The sequence below is a fragment of the Benincasa hispida genome, chromosome 11 (genome assembly GCF_027475165.1).
Source record: "Benincasa hispida cultivar pf3 chromosome 11, pf3_genome.v1.1, whole genome shotgun sequence".
In the NCBI taxonomy this organism is placed as follows: Eukaryota; Viridiplantae; Streptophyta; class Magnoliopsida; order Cucurbitales; family Cucurbitaceae; genus Benincasa; species Benincasa hispida.
The window spans coordinates 70,087,536-70,113,089 of NC_143488.1; the positions used below are offsets into that span (position 1 = coordinate 70,087,536).

The 25,554-nt window shown below is 34.9% G+C and overlaps 1 long non-coding RNA gene across 1 annotated transcript; it reads right to left on the reverse strand.

Annotated features, from left to right (window-relative positions):
- Window positions 1-17,899: 17,899 nt before the first annotated feature.
- On the reverse strand, window positions 17,900-21,461 carry LOC120090412 (uncharacterized). The gene is made up of 2 exons (XR_016524926.1): window positions 19,839-21,461; window positions 17,900-18,499 (listed from the first exon to the last, which is right to left on the reverse strand). It is a non-coding gene; the product is annotated as an uncharacterized LOC120090412 (long non-coding RNA).
- Between the last annotated feature and the right edge of the window lie 4,093 nt (window positions 21,462-25,554).

Below are 25,554 nucleotides of genomic sequence, written 5' to 3' on the forward strand. Positions count from 1 at the left end.
TTTGTAGAGGTTCATAATTTACTACATGTGATGGGTCAAACACGTATTTCCGAAGCATCGATACATGAAAGACATTATGTATTGTAGAAAGGGTGGGTGGTAATGCTAATTGATAAGCTACTTGGCCAATATGTTCTAATATTTCAAAGGGTCCAATAAAGCGGGGGCTAAGTTTGCCTTAATGCAGGTCTTGCAATTAACTATGCTATTTGAGTTGTGAAGGTTTCTGGTATTAGTGAGATCTCCGCTCTTTCAAGGTCGTCTGTTATGTGTTTGGAGATGGTACTTAGGGCTGCTGTATGAGCTGGCTTTCTGCTAAGAGCATCAGCAACAATGTTAGCTTTTCCTGGATGATAGAGAATCTCACAGCCATAATCTTTAACTAATTCTAACCATCTTCGTTGCCTCATATTTAACTCTTTCTAGGTAAAGAAGTACTTAAGGCTTTTATATATGTATAAATTTGGATCTTTTTCTCATATAAGTAATGTCTCCATATCTTTAAGGCAAAGACTATGGCAGTTAACTCCATGTTATGAACAGGATAATTTTGTTCCTAAGGTTTTAGTTTGAAGCATCTATTATTACCTTTCCGTGTTACATCAATACACAACCAAGCCCTTTCTTCGATACGTCACTGTACACAGTTAAACCCCCTGATATGTCAGGTATAGTGAGAATAGGGGCTGTGGTCAACCTTTCTTTTAGTTTCTAGAAGCTTTGCTCACATGCTTGATTCCAGACAAAAGGATTATTCTTCTTGGTGAGGTTAGTTAAGGGTAATGCTATACTTGAGAAATTCTTCACAAATCGTTTATAATATCCTGCTAATCCAAGGAAGCTTTGCATTTCGCTGATTGTTGTTGGACGAGGCCACTTGCTAACTATTTCAATCTTAGCAGGATCCACTGAGATTCCTTCTTACTTTACAATATGCCCTAGGTAGGCGACTTGTTGCGTCCAAAACTCACATTTGGAGAATTTGGCATACAACTTTTCATTTCTTAGTATGGAAAGGACGTCCCTAAGATGTTTTAATGTTCTGCCTCAGACTTGGAATAGACTAAAATATCATCTATAAATACGATCACGAAGTTATCAAGATAGTCCTTAAAAATTCTATTCATCAAATCCATGAAGGCTGCTGGAGAATTCGTTAATCCAAAGGGTATCACAACGAATTCATAATGTCCATATCTTGTTTGGAAAGCAGTCTTGGGTATATTAGACTCCTTGATTCGTAATTGATAATATCCAGATCGTAAATCTATTTTAGAGAATATTGAGGCTCCTTGCAATTGGTCAAATAGGTCATCAATGCATGGGAGTGGGTACTTATTCTTTATTGTCAACTTATTCAACTCCCGATAATCTATACATAAACGCATTGATCCATCCTTTTTCTTAACAAATAAGACAGGTGCTCCCCATGGAGACACGCTAGGGCGTATAAATCCCTTATCTAATAATTCTTGTAATTGTATTTTGAGTTCTTTTAATTCCGCAGGTGCCATTCTATATGGTGCTTTAGATATTGGTTCAGCTCCGGGAATTAGATCTATACAAAATTCTATTTCTCGACTAGGTGGTAAACTTGGTAACTCTTCTGGGAATACATCTTCAAATTTCCTTATTACAGGAATGACCTTAATTTCATCCTTTTGGTCTCGTAAATCCACTATACTTGCTAAATATGCCCAAGCCCCATGGTTGAGCAAATGTTTAGTTTTTAAGGCTGAAATTATTCTTGGGGCTGATGGTATATTAGAACTCTTAAATTTAAACTTGGTTCCTGTTGGAAAGGTGAATATGACCTCTTTATTATGGCAATCTATTCTTGCATAGTTTGCTGCTAACCAATCCATACCTAGTATTATTTTAAAATCACTTATGTCTAGGATGATAAGGGTCACCCCTAGTTTATGTCCTGATATTGACAATTCACAGTTTTCTACTACTGAGTGGGCCAACATAGATACTCCGACAGGAGTAGCTATGGATAGAATATAGCCTAAGGGCTTTGATGTTAATTGAGCATGTTGTGCAAATGTTGTAGAGATGAATGAATGACTAGAGCCCGAATCAAATAAAGTGAAGGCATAATACCCGAGGATGGGTAATGTACCTGTAACAACTGCATCTTGATCCTCTGCCTCTTGACGTGTAATAGCAAACACCCGTCCTTTCTGTTGTTGGGTAACCTTGTTACTAGTAGGCTGGGTGGTCTGGGCAATTGATACTTGGTTGATGAGCTTTGGGCAAGCCTTTGCATAGTGACCCGTCTAGCCGCAGTTGAAACACACCCATAAGTTCCGAAGACATTGCCCTTGATGGTGTTTTCCACAATTTCTGCACTTAGGATATGTGAATATTTGACTCTCCTGTTGTGACTGTATGCCCTGAGTGCTTTGGGAAATTATTGCTTGCCGTTGTGAACGTTGGAAGTCTTGTTCGGTGAATTTTCTTTTTTGATTTGGCATGAATCCTTATTCAGAAGTTCAGGTTTTGACAGCAAGATCTACTTCCATAAGTAAGGCCGACTCGAGGGCAAGGGCATACTCTCTGTGTCGGAAAGCAGTAACAATGCCTCGAATGCCTTCTCTTAATCCCCAAATAAAACTTTCCACCTTCTTCTCTTCTGTGTCCACTAGTCGAGGGACAAAGTGGGACAAGCGATCAAATTTCCATTCATACTCTGCCACCGACATGTTCTCTTGACGAAGATTAAGAAATTCCACTTCCTTTTGATATCCCACTGTCAAAGGGAAATACCTGTTGTAAAAAGCCTGATTGAATTGCTGCCATGAGACTGTATCTTTGATTGTTCTTTGTGTGGATTCCCTCCAGAACTTTGCATTGCCTCTTAATATGAAGGTGACATAATTTACTTTCTATTCTTCTGGGATATTCATATGGCAGAAAATAGTTTCTATTTTTGTTATCCAATTCTCTGCTATAATTGGATCCACAAATGATCCATCAAATGTTGAAGGATTGAACTTCCTGAATTCTCGAATGATCATCGAGTCATTTGTATCGTTGGTTATTGGTATGGTGGACGAGGTTGTGTTTCCATTACTCATATTTTGTATTAGTATTTGTAATGCCTCTGGTGTAAGTAACACGTAAGGCGTCTGTCCATGTCCTTGATTTTGATCCCTTGTGGATTCACTTCGAGGTCTGCCTCGTCGTGTTGGAGCCCTTTGTAGTGGCATCTGGTACACATATTTTATTTTCATAATAAGGAAGTGATCTAATTTTTTTTTTTTAAACTCATACCTTATGTTTATTAAATTACTTGTTTGAAAATTTCACTTACCAGTGTATTTGACATAACGTTGGGCATCACTTAACAAGCCGAACCATCAAACATCACGACTCTTCTAATTAGTGGAGCCTAATTGGCTCAAATGCTCTGATACCAACCTGTAACGACCAGATCCTTACATATTATGGTCCGACCGCTACGACATGCATGCTTAGACTTTTCTATTATGAGATGAGTTTTGGTAAAAATCTCAAAAGAACATATCTAAGATTTTATTAATTAGGTAGAAAACTATATAAAAAGTTTATTTTACAAAACACCAGGATCCATAAAACACTAGCATAGTGATACAAAAATGCATATGCCTATAATAGTGAGTTTGATGGTTGGCCATTTAAGCGACGTCTAGTTCTGCCACCTACGCTGTGTCCTTACCTACAAAGTCTGTAAAAATAGGATGAGTATACAATATACCTAGTAAGTAGTTTTCACAAAGGGTAGTGACCAAATGCACAATCACATGCAACATGTCTTGAAAACGTATGATTGGGACCGAAAACATATAATAACATGTGGTGGTCGGTTATGCTTCTAACGTAAATTTCTCCGCCCTGATAGGAAGATGAGGACTTAGGCGGAAACTAACCCATCTGATGATTAGCGGGTCATCCAGTCAGTAGGGCCAGAGTCGCATCCAACATCAACCATTAACATAAACGTAAGATTGTACTAGAGGGGTGCAACCATACATGCCCTGCTAGCCCTAGAAGCATAATCTTTATTTAATTAAAATTTATTCTTATGAACAAACATAATGCATGGGGTCCCTTGTCGATAAATGTATTTTAAACATGTAATGCAACATAGCAATAACATAATTATGCAACATATTAAAGGTACACTACCATGAAACACTTGAAGAGAGAGTGAGATAAACTACTTACCTTGACTGCGATCCTAGTTATTCCTTATTATTCCTTATGGTTTAATTAGTAGAGCTTTCCCTTTTAAATCAGAAGGAAATTTGGTCAGCACTTCCCTTGCGTTTTCTCCTTCAAACTAATAGAATTACTTCACCATTTTCACACGATTTTTACTACTGAGTTTTGTTTGACAACGAGTTTAACTTCCAGCCCAAAGCCTCCTATTTATAGTCGTTTCCAGCTCTTATCTGTGTGACAACTCATCCTACAAATGGCTTCTTTAAAATTACTTAGGTTTAAGAATTTATCTTAATAAGATACCTAATTTTGGCTAACGTTTGCCCTTACGTCTTCAACCTTTGTTTGTATTCAATTTTAGGGTTCTCCATGTATAATCCATAAGAACGTGGCCAAATTCAACGCATAATCCACGCTTCTGTCCAAATCTCACTCTTTCTGTTCTCAGAATCTCGCTCTCTCCAGCTTTCTCGCTGGTTTGGCTCCCGTGACTCTCGCTCTCGCTCTCGTGACTCTCGCTGGTTTGGCTCTCGCTCTCGCTCTCCCTTTTGCTCTCACTCTCGCTCCCACTTTCTCCCACTGTCTCTGAGAATCTCGCTCTCTCTAATTTTCTCTCCAATCTCGCTAGTTTTCTCGCGTGGTTGCCTTCACTGCTTGTGAATTCCACTTCCCATTTTTAACTCTTTCAAATTTTAAGAGTATATGGGCAATTAATTCACCTTCAATTCTTCCAATGAGCAGTGCCCAAACAAAAAGTTATCTACTGCCCGTTGTCTCTTGAATTAGCTAGCGTCCAACTTTTATTAATCCTCCTTGATTCTGCCCCCTTATTCATTATTTTTAGATAATTAATAAATTTCTTATTTTTTTTCCAATTCTAAATTTCCACCCGATTTTCCTATTAAGTTTATATATTTTTCATTCTTTATTATATATTTTATTTGTTTTCCTGCTTTCTAAATTAGGGTTAGGGTATTACATTTGGGTATCACCCCTTTAAATAAAATTTCGTCCTGCTTAACATTTGACATTTAATTTCCTGTAGTGTATGCATACAAAGTTTCCATTGTTGCTTTCTCGAAGCTTCAATTTTCTTCTTTTCATCTTCTTCTTGAGAGAGATATTTTAAGTTGTGAGAATTGATTCATTGAGAGTTTTAATTTGTAAATTACTATTTGAGAGAGTTTTCCTCACATCGTGCCTCATTTCAAATCCATTGTAAGGGTTGCTTTTAATCCCAGAAAAAGAGTTGTAATAGTTTGATCCTCAACCATGGAAAGGTTTGGGTTTGTTCTTGCACCCGAAAAAAGAATGTTGTAACGGTTCGACTCTAAGCTGCGAAAAGAGTTAAGTTTGAGTGAAAATCCAAGAGGAATTTGAGAAGTGGATGTAGGCCGGTTTACCGAACTACTATAAAATTCTCATTGTCAATTTCTCTATCCTTCAACTATTTAATTTTGTAGTTAATTTGTTCTTAAATTTTATTGCTTGAAATTATTTACAATTTTTATTCTTAAATTTAATTGCTCATATATGTTTATTTTGATTGGTAGTTCTTAAATTTATATATCCTTTATCAGTCATTTTATTAGATTTAAAAATTGTGTTTTAAAGTGAGATGGTTAATTTCTTGTTTAATGCAAAGTGAATTATTTATATAAATTTATTGTTTAAATTACTTATTAGAAAAAAGTGTATTACTTTACTTAATTTAGTCTACTTAGAGAAAAAAAATTCATTAGTTTAAATAAACCCTATTCACCCTCCTTAGGGTTGCCATATCACTCCTACAATTGGTACTAGAGCTGGTTGCTCTCTTGTTTGTGATAAAATTTTCATAAATCATTTTAGATTGACATCCATTGTTTGAGCTTATCACTCCTACAATTAGTGTCAGTGCGGGTAGCTCTTTTACGTATTTTTTTTCAAGTATTGTTTTGATATCTAAAGCACCTTATTACTATTTTGGAAGATTATTTGAAAAGGTTAATTGCTAGAGCTATAGCAACTTTAGATCATTGTGTTGATAGACCTTTGTTCTTTGATGGTAGTAGAAATTATGGTGTTTGGAGAAATAGAATGAAAATTTTTATGTTCGCTATGGATTTTAACATTGTATATGTTTGTGAGCATGATTTGTCAAAATTGCAATGAATAATGAGTTGCTTACTTTTAATTGGATAGAAAAATATATAATACAATTTTACATTTTGATTATATATATGACATTTGGAATTTTCTTGATAATATGTATAGTGTAGAATATTCTCCTTGTACTATTTGATGTGAAGGAGAATTATAATTCCCAAAATCAAGGAAAAGTCCATAAAGAAGAGAAAGAAAAATGTGGTAATTCCTCTTTGTGCTTGATGGCCCATTCGAAAAATAACTCCGGTGGTGAGACCGATGAACACGAGATAAGTCACAAATCTCTATATTATGATGAGCTATATGATGCATTTGAAAGCATGCAATATGGTTTAGAAAAAGTTAGCTCTAAATATCTAAAACTATCAAAGAAATTTAAGGTATTATCTAATGAAAACAAATATTTGATAGATGAAAATGATTGTTTGAAAAAAAGAGCTGATAATGATGTTTTGCATGATAATAAATTTTGTGATGATGAGAAATGTGTTTTGATAGATAAGATTAAGTTTCTTAAAGTTGAAAATGAAGAATTTAAATCTTTGTCATGTCAAATGAAAATTAATTTGAATGACTCGAATGAAAATGAGAAATTTAAAATTTGTACTTTGGAATTAAATGATGAAATTGCTAAGTTGAAAAATAGAATTATTGAGTTGGAAACTAACTAGAAAAAGAAAAAGTTTCTTTTGTGGTTAAAATTAAATTTCTTTAATGTGATCTTGATGAGAAAAATAATCTTTTGTATAATCTTAAAGAGAAAGAATTGCTTGATACCAAAAAGCTTGAACTCATAAAAGAATCTATTAAGAAATTTAACTATAGGTGCACAAAAATTAGATAAAGATAAACATTTTAACGACAAAAAGGGATTATACTTTGTGAATGAAAATTATTCCTCTAGTTGTAAAACTACTTTTATTAAAGTCACCTCTGGTTTGTCTCACCATATTTTGCCTAATGTGCCAAAATTTGTTGAAACTAAGTTTGTACTAAAGCATGAAAAAGTTAGAAATATTAATGGGAAATCAGATCTAAACATAATCAATTTCATACTAGACCAAAATTTGCTTATAATGTTAACTTTGTGAATAAGCATGAAAAATCAAAGTTTGTGCCTAAAGATGTTAATTAAAAGCCTAAATGCATGCATAGAGCTAAATTTGTATCTAATCATAAAAATGGTAGATATCATGAAAAACTAAAATTTGTGCCTAATGTTATTTTTGTGGAGTTAAAAGTCATATTAGACCAAATTTTTTCAAATTGGAAAAATGCTCCTATAAAGAAATTTTTTGAGAAAAATGGTGAAAAATCAATTAATTAAAAAGAAAACCTAATGTTACTTGTTGTTCATGTGGCAAAGTTGGACATAAATTTTATGCTTGTTATTTGGCAAAAATGAATCCTAATAATGTTTGAACTAATCTTAAATGAGTTCCAAAATCTTTGCTTACTAATAATGAAGATCCAAGAAATGGATATCAAAATCTTTTGGTTGAACTTTCTTAGTAGGTGTGGTTCAAGAAGCAAATGGTTGTTTAGACTTCAAATTAGGAAATTAATTCAAATTGGAGCAACTAAAATGATTGTTTGAATCCAATAAAGAAAATTGGATATTTAGTAATATTTACCTTTTTTACTCTTGAGATAATTACGCTTCTGGTATCTTTATGGAAATTATATCTCTTGAATGGTTTTGAAAAATTTAAATTAGCTTTCTTGAATTATATTGTATATAGAATTCAATGCCCACGAGAAACGATTGAATGTATATCTATTTGGCATTTATCTATACGATTTATTATTTGGCTTTTTGGTCAATTAGAACATGATATTTGAAAAAGTTGTTAATTTCTTTTCCGTAGTGGGAGTATTTATAGAATTGATATATTTTTTTAATCCCTGGAATTTTTTTTTAATCTAAATTGGTGCAATGCTTTATTGTGTTGCTACCATACTTATATTTAATTGATAATGTATTCTCTCTTATGGTTGCATTGAATTTTCTAAAATAGATTTGCTATTATTTGGTGTTATTATTTGTTTTTCAAACAATTGTAGTTTATGTTATAATCTTTGATATTTTGGTATCTCAATTGTTTGAATTTTACTTGAATGATTTTATCTCATTGGTTAGTATCTATATTTCTTATTAAAAGGAGAATGCTTGATTTTAAGGGGAGTTATACATTTTTTTATGTGAATTTCATATATTTGATGATATTGACTCTCCATAGTGTCTTTATGTTAAGTGTATCCCTTCATGCATATTGTTCATCCTTTCATGCTATTGTATTTGGAGTAATATGTTTTGAAAATTTATTTGATATTTTTACCCTCAAGTTGATTTATGTGCTAAATGTCTTTTTGTCTCTTATTAAAGGAGAGTGTTCAATTGATTTCAAACGGGGGAGAAATTTGTGAATTGATCTTAAAATTTATATGATGTCTCTTGAATTTATAATGTTGTTGTTTGTTTTAGGAAGCATATTGATAAGAGAGGAAGTGCGAAATTATGTGTTCGTGATTTTAGAAGAAGCTTTCATGTCTTTGTGATATGTTTCTTAATTATCATTTTTTTTATTGATTCCAAAAGGGGGAAAGGTAATAAGAAAAATGAAAGCATTCTATTAATGAAATATCTATTGTTATAAAGTGAATTGAAATTATGTATGAGTGTTGATTGTTATTCAAATAAATATTTCATACCACACACCTCTTTGGATTTCATTTTTCTTGAATTGTTTATCATCATAAAAAAAAGGGAGATTGTTAGCTTTTTGGCCATCAGTCTCAAATTAATTAATTTTAATTAACTAATTAATTAATATTTTGATGATAACTAACTAACTTTTATTTATTAAAAATTTGGGTGTTTTGAAGTGTCCATTGCGTAGAGCTTGGGTCAACGATCTCAATGCAATTTGAGTAACTCAAATCGGAGTTCAAACGAAGAAGATATAACCAAAACAAGCTTAATAAAAAATACTCGAGATGACGACATGGCAGCAAAATTAATCAAATTAACTCAATTGAAATGTGATATATGGAGCAATGGAAAATGTGATACATGGTGGGGTTTGGTTAGATTTAAAAAGAAATGAATTTTGATTTTTGCTTAATTTTAATTGAGGTAATAAGAAAAATGAAAGCATGCCATTAATGAAATATCTATTGTTTTCAAGTGAATTGAAATTATGTATGAGTGTTGATTGTTATTCAAATAAATATTTCATACCACACACTTCGTTAGATTTCATTTTTCTTGAGTTGTTTATCATCATAAAAAAAAGGGAGATTGTTGGCTTTTTGGCCATCAATCTCAAATTAATTAATTTTAGTTAACTAATTAATTAATGTTTTGATGATAACTAATCAACCTTTATTTATTAAAAATTTGGGTGTTTTGAAGTGTCCATTGCGTAGAGTTCGGGATAACGATCTCAACGCAATTTGAATCACTCAAATTGGAGTTCAAATGAAGAAGATATAACCAAAACAAGCCAACAGAAAAATACTCGAGGTGACAATATGGTAGCAAAATTAATCAAATTAACCCATTTAAAATGTGATATATGGAGTAATGAAAAAGGGGGAAAACTAAAATGATATTGTTCTTTTAAAAACTATTTAGGAAAATATTGTTGTTTTCAAACTATTTGTAAAAATATTGTTGTTTTTTTATTTTTTTTTTAAATAAGTCGAGGGTCGAAAATTCGACCTACATAGGTCGAATTTTGAACCCTTGACCTTCCCCTTTCGTATTTTTGTACGCCGAACTTTGAACCCTCGACCTTGCCCTAACATTATTATTGAGTCGGTTTAATTATCATTCCGGAGACTTTACTCATAATTATTTGATGTGGAGAGAACGAAAGACTTTCCTCATTCCGGAGACCTTCCTCATAACACACATAATTATTTGATGTATTAAAAATAATTTTATATTGGGAGAGAATGAAAGAGGGAAGAGTAAGAGAGAGAGAGCGAGATATTGAGAGAGAGCGAGAGTTTCCAGTTGTTTTCTTTTTAACTTGAGAGTTTCCAGCTTGATATGTTATTCTTTCTAACCCATTCATTGGTGCATATCTGGCACGAAGCTTCTTAACTTGGGAGTTTCCAGTTTTTTTCTTTTTTGGTCTGATTTTTTTTTGGAAACTTTATGAAGGGTAGTTTTTTCATCTCAAGTGATTTGATGTGGAGAGAACGAAAGACCTTCCTCATAACACTCATAATTATTTGATGTGTTATAAATAATTTTGTATTGGGAGAGAACGAAAGAGGGAAGAGTAATAGGGATCGAGATTATGAGAGAGAGCGAGATTTGAGAGAGTTCGAGATTTTGAGAGAGAGTAAGAGTTTGAGAGAGAGCGAGATTCTGAGAACGAGAGCGAGATTTTGAGCGAGAGCAAGATGTTAGCAAGAGTGAGATATCCGTACAAATTTTCCTTTTTTTCTTTATTTAATTCCCCATTCCACATTCTTCTTTCTTTATTCCATTTTTTTAAAAATTTTCCATTTTATAAAGATAATTTTTAAAATATTTTATTATTATTTATAATTTAAAAAAAAACTCCATCAAAATCTTGGTACCAAATGTACAAAAGGAATCCAAGATCATTATTATAAAATCTTTTAAACTATTGACCTCACTACTGTGATTAAAATTTCTGTTCTTCATATTAATTAGTCTTATTTATAGACTTGCATGTGAAGGTTTTGAGTGTTGATTTGATTTATTATGTCCCCAAATTATTGTCTAAAATATGTTAATTTGAATATTGAAGTTTTTTTTTTACCTAACTTTTTAGATTTAGACTATCTGATGTTATTATTTATGTCAGCGACATTTAAAACTTCTATATCAAAATAATTACTATTCATAATATATAAAAAGAATAAATTAAAAAAATAATATCTCATAAAAATAAAAAAATGTAAATTAAATATCTCATTTATATAAAAATAATTACAAAAATCAATGTGTCCCATAAGGCGGACGTCGTCGATTTCGAGCTGGTTGTCATCGTCGACTTCGAACTTGAGGTTGCTAGGGTTCTTCTTGATGTTGCTCTGGTACCTCTGCAAGCGCTTCATAATATAAATATTCGTTATGCTCTCCACGACCTGGGCCATGTCCATGCACGTATGAAGACGAAGGACCAGCCTCTGAGTCATAATGTCTTGAACCAAATGCTGGCATCATCATCATCGGACTAACATAATCAGTTTGACTATACGTCTGCATCATAGAGGGAAACTCTTCCACATTATGTGCAACCTCATCAAACTATCCTTTTCCCGAACAGGTCCTCTACGTCTAGGAGCTGGTGGAGGAATAATAGGTATATCGTACATATAATGAATTTCCTCCATATAGCTTTGTTTGTCACTACATATAGCAAGAACCTGGTTCGGATCATTCGCAACGTCACAGAGTCTACGGTTGTTCGATCTCTGTGAATTATAAAAAAATTAGATAATATTTAAAATAAATTTAAATAAAAATATTAAAGACAAATACAATAAAAATGTGTATAAAATAATCAATTAGGTTCAGTGTAATGTATCTGTTCAGGTTGAAACAGATCAAACATGTATCTATACTGGCTGACTACATGTGTGGCTGTCCTAGTCACACAAAATTTGTCTCTCCACCTAAATTTTTAAATTGATAATTTAAAATTTAAATTAACTAGATCAGTGTTATAAAAGTTAAATTGAATTAAAAAAACATATCGAGAACCGTAGGCTCGTCCAACTAACTGAGCATCATTAACATGTAGTTGTGGAGCCATTGTTGGAAATCGCTCACAAGCCCATAGTTGCAAAAGTATGAGAGGCCCAGCTATCTCTCGATGACTACCTGGAAGCAATGTCTTGCTTCCAACAGATGTGTGTCAAGGCTGCCGGTGGTGCCATGGAAGGGCGATGGAGCTGACTCTCTCGAGATCTAACTCCGCCGAAGGCTCCAGTCGTCACTCAGAATAGATGAAGGAGATGAAGAACTCTCAAGCTTTCTTCTAACGCTTTGGTCTAGATCACAAGGATCCACCCAAAGGTAGGAAACCTTGGATGGTTTGAAATTCTGCTCATTGGCTTCTATTTATAAAGCTTGTCGCCAACAAAATTAATAGACCTGCTCTGATTTTGACATTTGCGACGTGATGGTCCTTTTTTGAATCTCGGCTGCTAACGACGTAGTAGATGAAATGTTAATATCATATTTTGATTTTTTTGAGATATGCATTGATGCTTCCATTCCACCAACCTTGTGGTAATCTTGCTATTATGGTTATCATCGTGTAGCCACAATCTTGAAATGACCACATTCACTTGATTACCGCAACTTCTATACGATGATCGCAATCGCTTGATGATCGCAACTCCTATGCGATGGACGCATGCGATTGATTACCGCAACACCCATGTGTTGAATGTATGCGTTCACGTTTGCGATGGAGAATTTCTCTGCATGCGGTCGTCTATGCGATAGCCCGGCTTCAGCGTCTGTGTCCGATTCCTGCGTTAGCTACAAAGATAGACAATTGAACACATAATAACGCATAATAGTGGGTTAGCCTAGATGATTGATGTTGAACAACGTAAACTCATTTTCTCATGAATTCCTAACATAATTGCTGCATATTATGTTTGACAACCCTCATAATTGTAAATAAAAGGCCTAAGATGACGTGCAATTCTACATGTCATCAGACCACAAACTAATTGTTCATTAGAGGATCAGTGGAAGTTAAGCAGCAAGATGTAATCTCAGCGGTAAAACAACTTTTGACCCAACTGTTATTATGAAAGACATGTGAATGGTTGACTTACTGATTATGGTTATATCGAGTAGATAGAAATATATCTACAGTGTGGGGAATGCAACTACTGGGCTTTAGTAGAGTGACTCGGTAGTTAACGAATGTTGGTTAAATAGGTTAGAGAGTTTAGCCAGTTAATCTCGGATTGTTGGAGCCCATGATCTGTAGGTCCATTATTATACACATTATTAACTGGCTAATATTTAAACTAGTAGTCCAAATACTAGAAGATCCATGATCACGCTTTTAGTCCCCGAGCTTTTTGGAATAAGTACGTTTGATCCGTGAAGTTTTAAATTAACCATTTGAGCCCCAAGTTTTCAATAATAGGTTTAAAATGTCATCTTCATTAATGGAACTATTTAAATTAACACTGTCCAAGTAAATTAATTAAATGCTGATGTGGCTTGCTGACCAAGTTGATGATTTGGATTTAAATTTGTCTCGTGAAGTTCACTTCGTGAAGTAACTTCATGGGACGAACTTCACGAGAAATGAACTCAACACCACGTCATTTCTATCTTTTTTCTGCTGAAATTTGTCTCGTGAAGTTACTTCACGAGACGAACTTCACGAGAAATGAACTCAACTTCATGTGATTTCTGCCTTTTGTCTCGTGAAGTTCACCTTGTGAAGTTACTTCACGAGAAATGAACTCAACAAACTCAACTTCACGTGATTTCTGTCTTTTGTCTCGTGAAATTCATCTCGTGAAGTAACGTCACGAGACGAGACGAATTTAAATCCAACTCATCAACTTAGCAGTAAGCCACATCAGGATTTAAATAATCTACTTTGACAAATCTGTTAATTTAAACAGTTATGTTAATGAAGATGACCTTTTAAACCTGTTATTGAAAACGTAGGGACTAAAATGGTTAATTTACAACTTCAAGGATAAAACGCACTTATTCTAGAAAACTCGGGGACTAAAAAGGTATTTTTCTCTTTAACTTTTTATTTTTACATGTAAATAATAAATTTAAGATAAAAAGGGAATGGGAGTTAGAATTAAAATTAGTAGCAATTTAAAGGAATGTATACATTGGTTTATATAATAATTTGAAATTGTGTGATTTAATATTTTTCATTTTTTCTGAAAAGTAATACTCTAAATTGTTAATTACTCTGGTTGATTTAAAAGTCAAGGGCGATTTCTCACTCTTACAATTGTTAGAACTAAAAAAAAAATGTTCATTATTTATTTTGATTAGTTGCCTATTTAGTCAATTAGTTCTTGAGATTTGAAAATTAGGCCTGTTGTGGGTGTTAGCTGACTAATTGTGTGTAGAGATGTCCAAAAAATCTGCGGGGTCGGGACCCTGCGGGGACCCGCCCCAAACGGGGTGGGAAATCCCCGAATACACGAGGATTGGGGGAGGGAGTGGGGAATTTTTCCTTGTTTACAATTCGGGGCCGAGGACGGGGAATATATTCCCCATCCCCGGCCTCGACCCCGACCCTGTCCCGTTTCCCCGCCCCGCCCCGCCCCGCCCCGACTTTGTATATAAATTATAAATTATTAATATATATATATTGTAGACTTTATTAAGATAATTATGGATGTTTTAATTATTTAAGTTCAAGATTTTTATTACTTTAATTCTTTAGATGTTGTAATGTTTAAGATATGATGCTCTAAATGTTGAATTTTAATTTTTACAAATTATGAGAATTTAGCATTTTAATTATATTTTTTAAATTGCATGTGTATTATTGTTTTAATTAGTAAAATTGATAATATTCTATTTAAATGAAAAATCTCTAGAAAATGTTTAAAGAATTGTAAAAAAAATATATTTAATTGAAATTAAAAAAAAATATTAGAGAAAAATAAATGCGGGGAATCCGATCCCCGCGGGGAAATTTGTGGGGACAGGGAATGGAATAGGAGGGCGGGGGTGGGGACGGGGAAGGCTTCCCCGCCCCCACCCCGCCTCGTGGACATCTCTAATTGTGTGGTTGTCTAACAAATCTCAATGCTCACCCTTGAAACAAACGCCTATAATTAACCATTGTCAAAATGATGATTTCGGTAACATAATGAGATTATTAAAAATAAGTAAGAGGAAAAATACCTCAATATCTTTATTGACCTTCTCGATGTATATATATATATATATATACACACATACACACACATCACCAATAACTGGTTAATAGAAAAATGGAAAATAACAGAATTATTAAATTTGTTACAACTATTACACCCCCCTCAAGTTGGGCTATACAAATCTAAGATTTCTAACTTGGACAATATAGCAGTAAAGACAGAAACATGGAGAGGTTTGGTGAATACATCGACAAGTTGGTGATGAGATCGAATGAGCAATAGCTTGAGAGAACCATCAACAATCTTATCTCAAATAAGATGACAATTAAGCTCAATGTGCTTGGTACGTTCATGAATGATGAGATTGTTAATAAGGTGACAACAACCTGGTTATCACAGTATATAATAAAAGGTTGAACAATAGGAACAGACAAATCATGAAGTAAAGAAGTTAACCAAATAAGTTCACATGTTGTGGAGACAAGAGCACTATACTTAGCCTCAACTGAAGATCGTGACACAATGATTTGCTTCTTAGACTTCCAGAAACAAGTGAATCGCCTATGAATATGTAAAAGCCTAAAGTAGACTTCCTTGTGTCAAAACATGAAACCTAATCAGAGTCTGCAAAAGCACGTAAGAAACTCTTTTTTCGTGTCTTTTCTAATTTTTTTCAATTTTTTTTCGTACGATGTTTGTTCTATCTGTCAGATCTTTCATCTTTTTTCTCTCAGTGAAAAATTTGTCGATTACTTATTATCTGAGTTACAATGGATGAGCCTTGGATAATTCGATTACTTATTATCGTTTTTTTTCCTTCTATTTTTAGCTTCATTCAACTCGTCTATTTCTTTCAATTTGAATAATCGAATTGGGTTGAGGCAAACTTTGAATACTAGATATGATATCAAAATAACAGGGGTCAAGGTCGGCCAGTGAGACGATGGGGGAGAAGCTTCATCATCGTGAGGGAAATAACCCAGATCAACAGCTAAGGCCCCCAAATGACCGCTCAGTGATAAAAAAGGTAAGGGTGTAGAGACAGTCAGAAGGTTTTCTTAGAAGTGGCTACCTTTGAAAGAGTGCGTAATAGCTCACTGATCGAGCACTCTTGCGTCAAAGATGAACGAGGCTAAGTGATCTGTCGAAGCTGTGGGATGTAAAAATTCATCGGTAGGGGAACGTTCTACTGAAAGGACTTTGTTGGTGAGATAAGCATCCCTTGGCTAGGAGAAGACTTAAAATATCTCAACAAATAATAAGCTATTGCCAGATGAGGCTTACACAGTTTTGCCACAAATTGGCTTAGCTTGTTAACAGTAAACACGATGTCTGGTCTCGAAATGGTTAAGTATAAGAGTCTTCCAATTAATATTCTGTAAGATGATGGATCTTCAAGTAAATCTTGGTCTGAATTCTTTAGTTTGACAGTAGGATCCATGGTAAAGTTCACGGGTTTTGCACCAAGGAGGCTAGTATCTTCTAAGATCTGAAAACTGTAATGCGGTTGTGAAATGGAAATGCCTCTGAATGAGCGAGCTAACTTAAGTCCCAAGAAATATTTCAATTGGCCAAGATCTTTGAGCTTAAATTTGGCATCTAGGGTGACTTCTTAAGGCTGGACTCATTGGTATCTGGCTACTTTGCAGCTGCCCTTCAATCAATAGCCAAATAGATGAGACAAGATCACCAACCATATTTCTGAACTTAGAAATCTGCTTGGCCCTTATTCTCTCTCTTTGACAGCTTGCCTTGCATGCAACGCGAAGTACATACTAAGAGTTCTGCTCTCCATAGAAAACCTGACACAAGAAAAGAAACAAATCAAAAGTAAAAGAATGCTCTAACTAGAAACTTAACTAAACAAACATAAATGGCTTCCCCGACAATGATGCCATTTTGATCTAAAAGATTTACTATCGCCTGTAAACCTCTACTAATCAAAGAAATTTTATAATACCAAACTACTCCTATCACTAAAAAAACATAACAATAGTGGTAAGTCTAGGTTGATTCGTAGGGAAGTGCAATCTTTTTCGTTAGGCCAATTTACTAGTTATAACGGTGAATGCGGGGGTTTAATGTGATATAAAGAATGAGTGTGAAATTAAAATAAAGTGGATAAATGTACTCAAGGATTGGATATTCTAGCTTTTGAGAGTAAATGAACTTCTATGTAATTTCTCATCATCGAATTATTTAGATTAGCTCATATCGATCATGCTTGACACAACAACTTACTTGATTAGCCTTAACAAACATCTACAAAGGCAGACAACTAAATAAGACTTAATCATGCAACCGATCCGAGCTTAATTAAAACTTCTGATGAAGCCCTAATTAACTAAATGCAATCAATTCTACCAAATCCGTAGTGATTGTGAAGAATCAATTCACACTTGCATTAAGTTATAGGTTTCTATTGTGTAGTTAATTAATTGGATAGCCAACCTAATTAACCTAGTTTCTTTGAACTAAATCAGACCCGACAATTTAGGATTCAAGACTAGACTAAAAACTTAGCATGCAAGATTCAATTTTTTCTACTTAGTGACTTAAGCTAGATGATGAAATAACACATCGTGCAAGCCTAAAAATCCTTAGCAATCGAAATACATTCAAAGGAACGATCGTCAATCAATAAACATAAATTAAAGAATTAAAATGAATTCAAAGATGCATAAGTACGATATGAAATTAATACAAAGAATCCTCATAGTTATTACATAGGTTAACATCCCAAGACCTAGAACCGAGAAACTCACCTCATTGAAAAAGGAAAAAGAAACAAGTCGATTCGAGCCATGGAATACAACCCAAAATTTGTAAAATCTCACCTAAAATAAGATGCAAGAATAATGAAAAATAAGTCAGGCTAACGGTCTCCCTTTTCTCCATCTCTCTGCATATCTAAAACCTTAAATAAGAGGGTGTATTTATAGAAGAAGTTGGGGTAATGCCACAACGGTTCAGTAGAGCGCAACTGTGTTCTGGCCTTCTGCCGTTGAGCGTTGCGCATAGTGCCATTACCCCTTTCGATTGATCCATCTGCGTGCGCCTCTTTTTTTTCTGTCAAAGTTTGTAGCACCGCTACGCTCTCACCAAGCCATGCTACTGCCTTCCAACGCCGCACATAGCACATAGCTAGAGCAGTGGCACTCCCTCAAAGGGAAAAACTATAATTTTCCCTCTTTTGCAGCTACTTGCTCCGTTTTGGCCCATAATGCACCCAAAACGTCCTGATGGTCTGCTCATTTATCTGTCAAAAGCACTAAATAAAGTATTAAATACCTAAGAACCAACATGATTTATGTGAGAATAAATAGCTCCTTTGGAGAGCTATCAAACACCCCCAACCTAAACCTTGCTAGTCCTCAAGCAAGAGAAAACGCACAAGCACAAAACAAACAACAACAACAAAAAAAAGGTTTTGCATTTTAGTTTAACTTGGGCATCAAACCTAAAATATGCTTCAAAACTTAAAAACATGAAACTTACAAGTCAATGAACAATTTAGAACTTTCTCTATTATTTCTCGCGTGTGTGTGTGAAATAACCAACCTAGGTGGACTGTATAGACTCGGGACAACCTTATGGAATCTTCCATCCATCTTTTCCCTATTTCTAGCTTGAGCACCAGCTTTTGAAAAACCAAAACTATTCAAGAAAGTAAGACTTCGGCTAAGGTGCCTGAAACTCATGCACACAAAACATAAAAAGCATTTCTTTTACCTAGAGGGCTAGTTTTCACACAACCAACCGTAAGAACTTAATCCACTCTTTTCTCAGGGGGTCCTAACTTATCTCGGTAGAGTTAGCTCTTTTCACCCCTAGCATGCACTCACACAACACTTTTTCTTACTTTTCTTTCTCTTTTCTTTTTCTTTTTCTTTTTGCTTTTTTTAAACACTTTTTTATTTTCCCCATAGGCTAACACTCTTTTATTCTCCTTAATCTCATATTACATCCTATCTATCTAGGTGAATCTCTCGTTGATGGGGCCTTTCGGGGCGACAACAGACTTATAGACACATAAACCCATTCTAAGTCCTAAGAGAAAAAACTAAGGTAGTTTGTGCACTAGGAGGCAAGGAATGCAAGAAAAATTTTAAACAGGACTCATTTAATGCTCATTTCACATAATCAAGTAAAGAAGCATACAAGCACATCCTAGGCCATTTTAATCAAACAAAAATACAAAAACATTTTGTAAAATTTTGTGCACAAAAACAGGACATACAAAATACACATACGAGAGACAAATAAAACAAGCAACATGCAACTCACCTACCCTCAACCTAAAATGATGCATTGTCCCTAATGCATGTAAGCAAGCGAAGAAGGACAAAATAAAAAGGGAAACAGAAAACCTTCCCTTATTTGAAGTCCATGAGGGGTGGGTTGCTTGGGCAATGCAAGGATAAAAATAAAAAGAGAAAACCTGTAAAAACAAAACTCTAGCCAGAGAAAAATATCTAGAAGAAGTTCAGTTAAGATTACTCCTAAAAACTAACCTAGAAAAGAAAAGAAAAACTAAAAACCTAAAAACTAAAAAAAATTATGAGCACAAAAAAAAAAGGAAAGGGATAGCTACTGACCATCCGAGTCTGATGAGTTAGGCTTTTGCGGGACATCTGGCTGAAAGCCCATGGCAGCGAAGTAGAGAAGTTGGTGTTCCTCCATAGAGGTCATCCATCTCTCCATACACCGTACTACTCTCGCAGGGTTGCGCACCTCCCTCAGACACTCTTCAGAGATCCTGAGGGCGCATAAACTCACCGACTTCTCCTCGGTTGCCTCTTCAGCCACTCTTTCTCCTCCCCCTAGATTGTCCCCTAGCTAATTGGCCTTAACTTCCTCTTCTCTTTCTACCGCATCTACACGACCTTTAAATGTTGGGATGGTGGTCATGTTAATCGGAGCCTTATGAACCGCCCTCTCATTTTGCTCTCTGATCTCTACATCCGACCATCGATAAAGCTCAGTGATAAGGCAAGAGAAACCCATGCCACCAGTGGTATTGTAACAGTCTCCTCATCAGATTTGGGCAAAAATGACCTTACCGACGTTAAAAGATAAACAGTACAGATGCAGTAAAGCAATTTCACCTTATCTTAGGTCACATCCATTAATTTGGTGCATATAGACGCGTGCCAGATTTGGTTCGAGACCAGTAGGTCCCGACTCCTAAGCTTGACCGGCTCACCATTCGTCCTTTCCTAGTTGATCCCTTGTCCACAGAGGACCTCAACAACTAGGCATTTATCGAAGGGCCAAGGCAAAAAATGAGAATACTCGTCATCCTTTATATCAGCCACTTCGTAAACATTGTTTATGCGAGAAGAAGAAAAAGAAACCGGTATCCCTTTTAACAACAGAGACATCCCTGTCCTCTTATATGTTAGTATAAAATTCCCTAACAATTAGATCTATCCTAACTGCGGGGTGACTAGCTAACTCCTCCCAATCTCGCCTCTCAATCTCGACGGTAATGTGAGGGTAATAGTCCTCCCCTAACGATAAGACTCTAAGGAATAAGGATTTTGGTTGCTATTATCCTACGGAAGTGCTCAAATGCACCTAAAGGAGGAAATCTACTTTGGTTGTACTAGGGCCGATTATCAGAGGTACTAGCTACATTTTTACTCCTATTTCTTTCGGGTGACATCAAAATTTTATGCTAATTGCACAACTTTGGGCAACTCGAATAAAAGCTAAGCGAAAAATTCAACCTAAAACTCTAAAAAAATTCTCCTAAACTACCCACCCCCAACCTGCAATAATAAAAACCACAACAAAAATTCAACAATTCAATCCAAACTACAACACTTGAATTTCCATTTCTCCACAAATTTACAAATGAAGCACAGATCAATGAATCAGAGAAAATTAACCTAAATCTAGAAAATTTCAAGCAAAGATCAAGAGAGAATCAAGAAAACAAGAGATTTTATCTTAGTTTGAAAAAAAAAAACTCCAAAGATGCCGAAAATCCCAATTTTTCGTTGGGTTGAGGAAAACCACTGAAATTTTATGGAAGGGTGGTGAAGAAATCAAGTTTTGTGGAAGAAATCATGATTTTAGGTGATGGGTAGGCAATATTTAGTGGGAGAGTGAAGAGAAAACAAGAGAACAAGAAGAAGAGTTAGGGCATTCTGTCCTTTTCGCATGGAATGGATCTATTTTAAAATAGATTTGTTTGTAGCGTAGTGGCACTCTTCACAGATTTAATAAATTTATTTTTATTTATTATGTTTTTATTTAAAGAAAAAGAAGAAAACAATTTTGAAAACCAATTAAATTAAACTAAACTAATTAATCTATCTTAAAGCAAATTAAACTATTCTATCCTAAAAGGCAATAATTTTTTTCACCTGGCCCCATCTAGGAAGGCCAAATTTTTAACGTCGATTGCTCCACATGACTCGTCCTTCTTTCATGGTACGGAGAAATTCTCGTATTTCTTCGACCCCTCCTTACTTGAGTTGATGTAGAACTCAATGCTCTAAAGAAACTTCATCTTTTAAAGGATGCTGGATAGGTCTAATTTGAGTTTTTTGGTATGTCTAAAAAAAGGAAAAAAGAAAGAATCAAAAGGCTCAACAGACTCAAACAAGTCCCAAGTAGAAAAAGACATGACAGACTCTTGAGAACAGAAAGAAGATATCGGTTGATGGAATAGGGCGAGGTCTATCGACCTCTAAATCTATCACCTGAGATTCATTGTGTTTAAGTTCAAATTATTCTTCTACCTCGACGATTGGGGTCGACCATGATGAGAGGTCCATGTCATCGTCGTCGTCATCAAAGTGAACTACCCAATGGAGGAATGCCTCGGTTAGCCTGAAGGTGATGCAGTTGTAGCGAGAACTCCTCCAATTTCCTAATCGAGGCAGCAATTTGAGCAAGCAAGTCACTCAAACACTATACCTCAGCTCTAACCTCCATTTCAAACTGAAGGCTTTCTTGCTGAAGTTTAAGAAGATCCCGCTGCATAGAGAACTGATGGTTAAACAATTCTCTAACTACACCTTCTAAAAACATACCTTGGTTGGCCTCCTCATGAGCAAACTCTGACGGCTCGTGGATGGTGGGATGGTGGTAGTAAGATGGTTACGTGTAGGAATTACCATGTTCACTGGTCCATCCAAGATGGGTGCAAGGCTCAGGCTCCCAATGACTAGGGTGACTTCTCAAGGAAAGACTTGTTGGTATCGGGCTCTTTGTAGCTTCCCTTCAATCAACAGCCAAATAGATGAGATAAGATCATCAAGAATATCTCTGAACTCAGAAATCTGCTTGGCCTCTTGTTCTCTCTCTTCGACAGCTTGCCTTGAATGCAACGCGAAGTACACAATAAGCATTCCGTTCTCCATGGCAAACCTGACACAAGAAAAGAAACAAATCAAAAGCAAAATAATGCTCTAACTAGAAACTTAATTAAACAAACATAAATGGCTTTCCCAACAATGAAGCCATTTGGATCTAAAAGATTTAGTATTGCTTGCAGATCTCTACTAATGAAAGAAAATTTATAATATCGAATTACTCCTATCAAGAAAATTTATAATATCGAATTACTCCTATCACTACAAATATGTAGCAATAGTGATAAGTCTGGGTCGATCCGTAAGGAAGCACGATTTGTTTCGTTAGGCTAATTTATTAGTTAGAGCAGTGAGTGGGGGGAGGGGGGTTGATGTGATATAGAGAATGAGCTTGAAATGAAAATAAAGTGAGTAAATGTAATCAAGGATTGAATATTCTAGTTCTTGAGAGTAAATGAACTCCTATGTAATTTTTCATCATTGAATTATTTAAATTAACTTATATCGATCATACTTGACACAACAATTTACTTGATTAGCCCTAACAAGTATCTAGAAAGGTAGACAACTAATTAAGACTTAATCATTCAAGCGACTCAAGTTTAATTAAAACTTCTGACGAAGCCCTAATTAACTAAATACAATCAATTCTACCAAATCGGTAGCAATTGTGAAAAATCAATTAATACTTACATTAAGTTTTAGGTTTTTGTTGTGTAGTTAATTAATTGGATAGCCAACCTAATTAACCTAGTTTCTTTGAACTAAATCAAACCAAACAATTTAGGATTCAAAACTAGACTAAAAATCCTAGCATGCAAGATTCAATTTTCGCTACTTAGTGACTTAAGTTAGACTAAGAAATAATACATCATGCAAGCCTAAAAATCCTTGAGAATCAAAATACATTCAAAGAAATGATCATCAATTAAATCAATAAATATAAATTAAAGAATTAAAACGAATTCAAAGATGCATAAGTATGATATGAAATTTATACAAAGAATCCTCAAAGTTATTACATAGGTTTACATCCCAAGAACTAGAACTGAGAAACTCACCTTATCGTCTTCATAGACAAAGGAAGAAGAAACGAGCCGATCCGAGCCATGGAATACAACCCAAAATTTGTAAAATCTCACCTAAAATAAGATGCAAGAATAATGAAAAATAAGTGTGGCTGATGACCTCCCTTTTCTCCATTTCTCTACATATCTAAAACCCTACATAGAATGGTGTATTTATAGAAAAAGTTGAGGTAACGTTGCGGCGCTTCGACAGAGCGCAACTACCCTCTATTCTTCTACGGTTCGGCGTTGCATATAGCGCCACTACCCCATTCGATTGATCCATCCACGCGCGCCCCTCTTTTTTTCCGTCAAAGCTCGTAATGTCGTGGCGCTACTGCTATTGCCTTCCAGCGCCTAGCTAGCGTAGTGGTGCTCCCTCTAGAGCCAAAAATGTAATTTTTCCTTTTTTGCAGCTACTTGCTCCGTTTTGGCCCGAAATGCACCCAAAACGTTCCAATAGTCTCTCTGCTAATTTATCTGACAAAAGCATTAAATAAAGCATTAAATACCTAAGAACCAACATGATTTAGGTGAGAATAGATAGTTCATTTGGAGAGCTATCAAATATCATTGACAAACACCAAAGCAACTAATGTATTACCAGAACCTTGAGCAAACAAAGAATAATCAGCCTTAGATTGTCTAAAACCAATAGAAACTAAGACATCAGAGAACTTAGCAAACCATTGGCGAGACACTTTCTTAATTTTATAAATGGATTTCTTCAATCGACTCACAAGTTTTCCATTATGAGAAGTAGTGTTTAAAGGTTTGTAACAAAGTGGAAAATCCATCTATACCTCTTCGAATAAGTCTCCATGGAGGAAGGCATTATTCATATCAAATTGAAGTAAAGGCCAATGATATGTGATAGCTAATGTAAGAAGAACACGTATAGTTACTAACTTTGCCACATGAGAAAAAGTTTCTATGAAATCCAACCCTTCCTGTTGAATATACCTTTTAACAACTAACCGAGCCTTTTACCTCTCAATAAATCCATCCACATGGTGTTTGATCTTATAGACCCATTTTCATCCAATACTATGCATTGATGAAGGCAGAGGAACAACATCCCAAGTGTTGTTATCTTCCAAGGCTTGGAGTTCAAGTTGCATTGCTTCCCTCCAATGGTCATAAGGCATGGCTTGATGGTAAAATTGAGGTTCATACTAGGATGAAAGATCAATGGAAAAGGTGAAAAATGTGGATGAAATGTGGTCATAAGAAAGGGTTGAGTGAAGAGGATATCATATGAATGAAGTTTGAAGAGGGGAGTTAATGGCTAGACTACAATGATAATCTTGTAAGTAAGAAGGAAGTTGTATAGTTCTTATTATTCTTCGAGTTTGTAAAAGTATAATAAAAGGTTGTTGGGATGAAGATGAAGGATGAGAGGTTAGGAATGTGTTTGATGAAATATTAAGGATGATGTTTTGAGTTGGAGGATTGGATATCAGAGAGGATGAGGATGGCTCGTGGGAAGGAAATATTTGAGATGGAAAGAAGAGGTTGTGTTGTCCATATTAGTGGGGGCAAATTCAATGTTGTCAGAATGTAAAGGTGGGGTGAAACAATTTGGACAAGATGGATGAGATGAAATATCACTATTAAAGGCTTTTAATAATACAACGTTATGTGAAAGGTGAGATTCTTCGGTTTCCAAGGTGACTTTATGGAAGGAAAAAATGCTTTCATGGAAGATAACATCACGTGAAATGAAGAACCTATTATTGTCAACGTCAAAAAGTTTGTAGGCCTTCATAGCTAGTGGATAACCAACAAACACAATAGGTATTGGCTTTAGATCAAACTTGAACCAACTATTGGATAATGTGGAAGAAAAACACAAGCAACCAAAGGTTTTTAGCCTTGAGTAATCAACCATTTTTCCTTGTAGTAGTTCATGTGGTGTT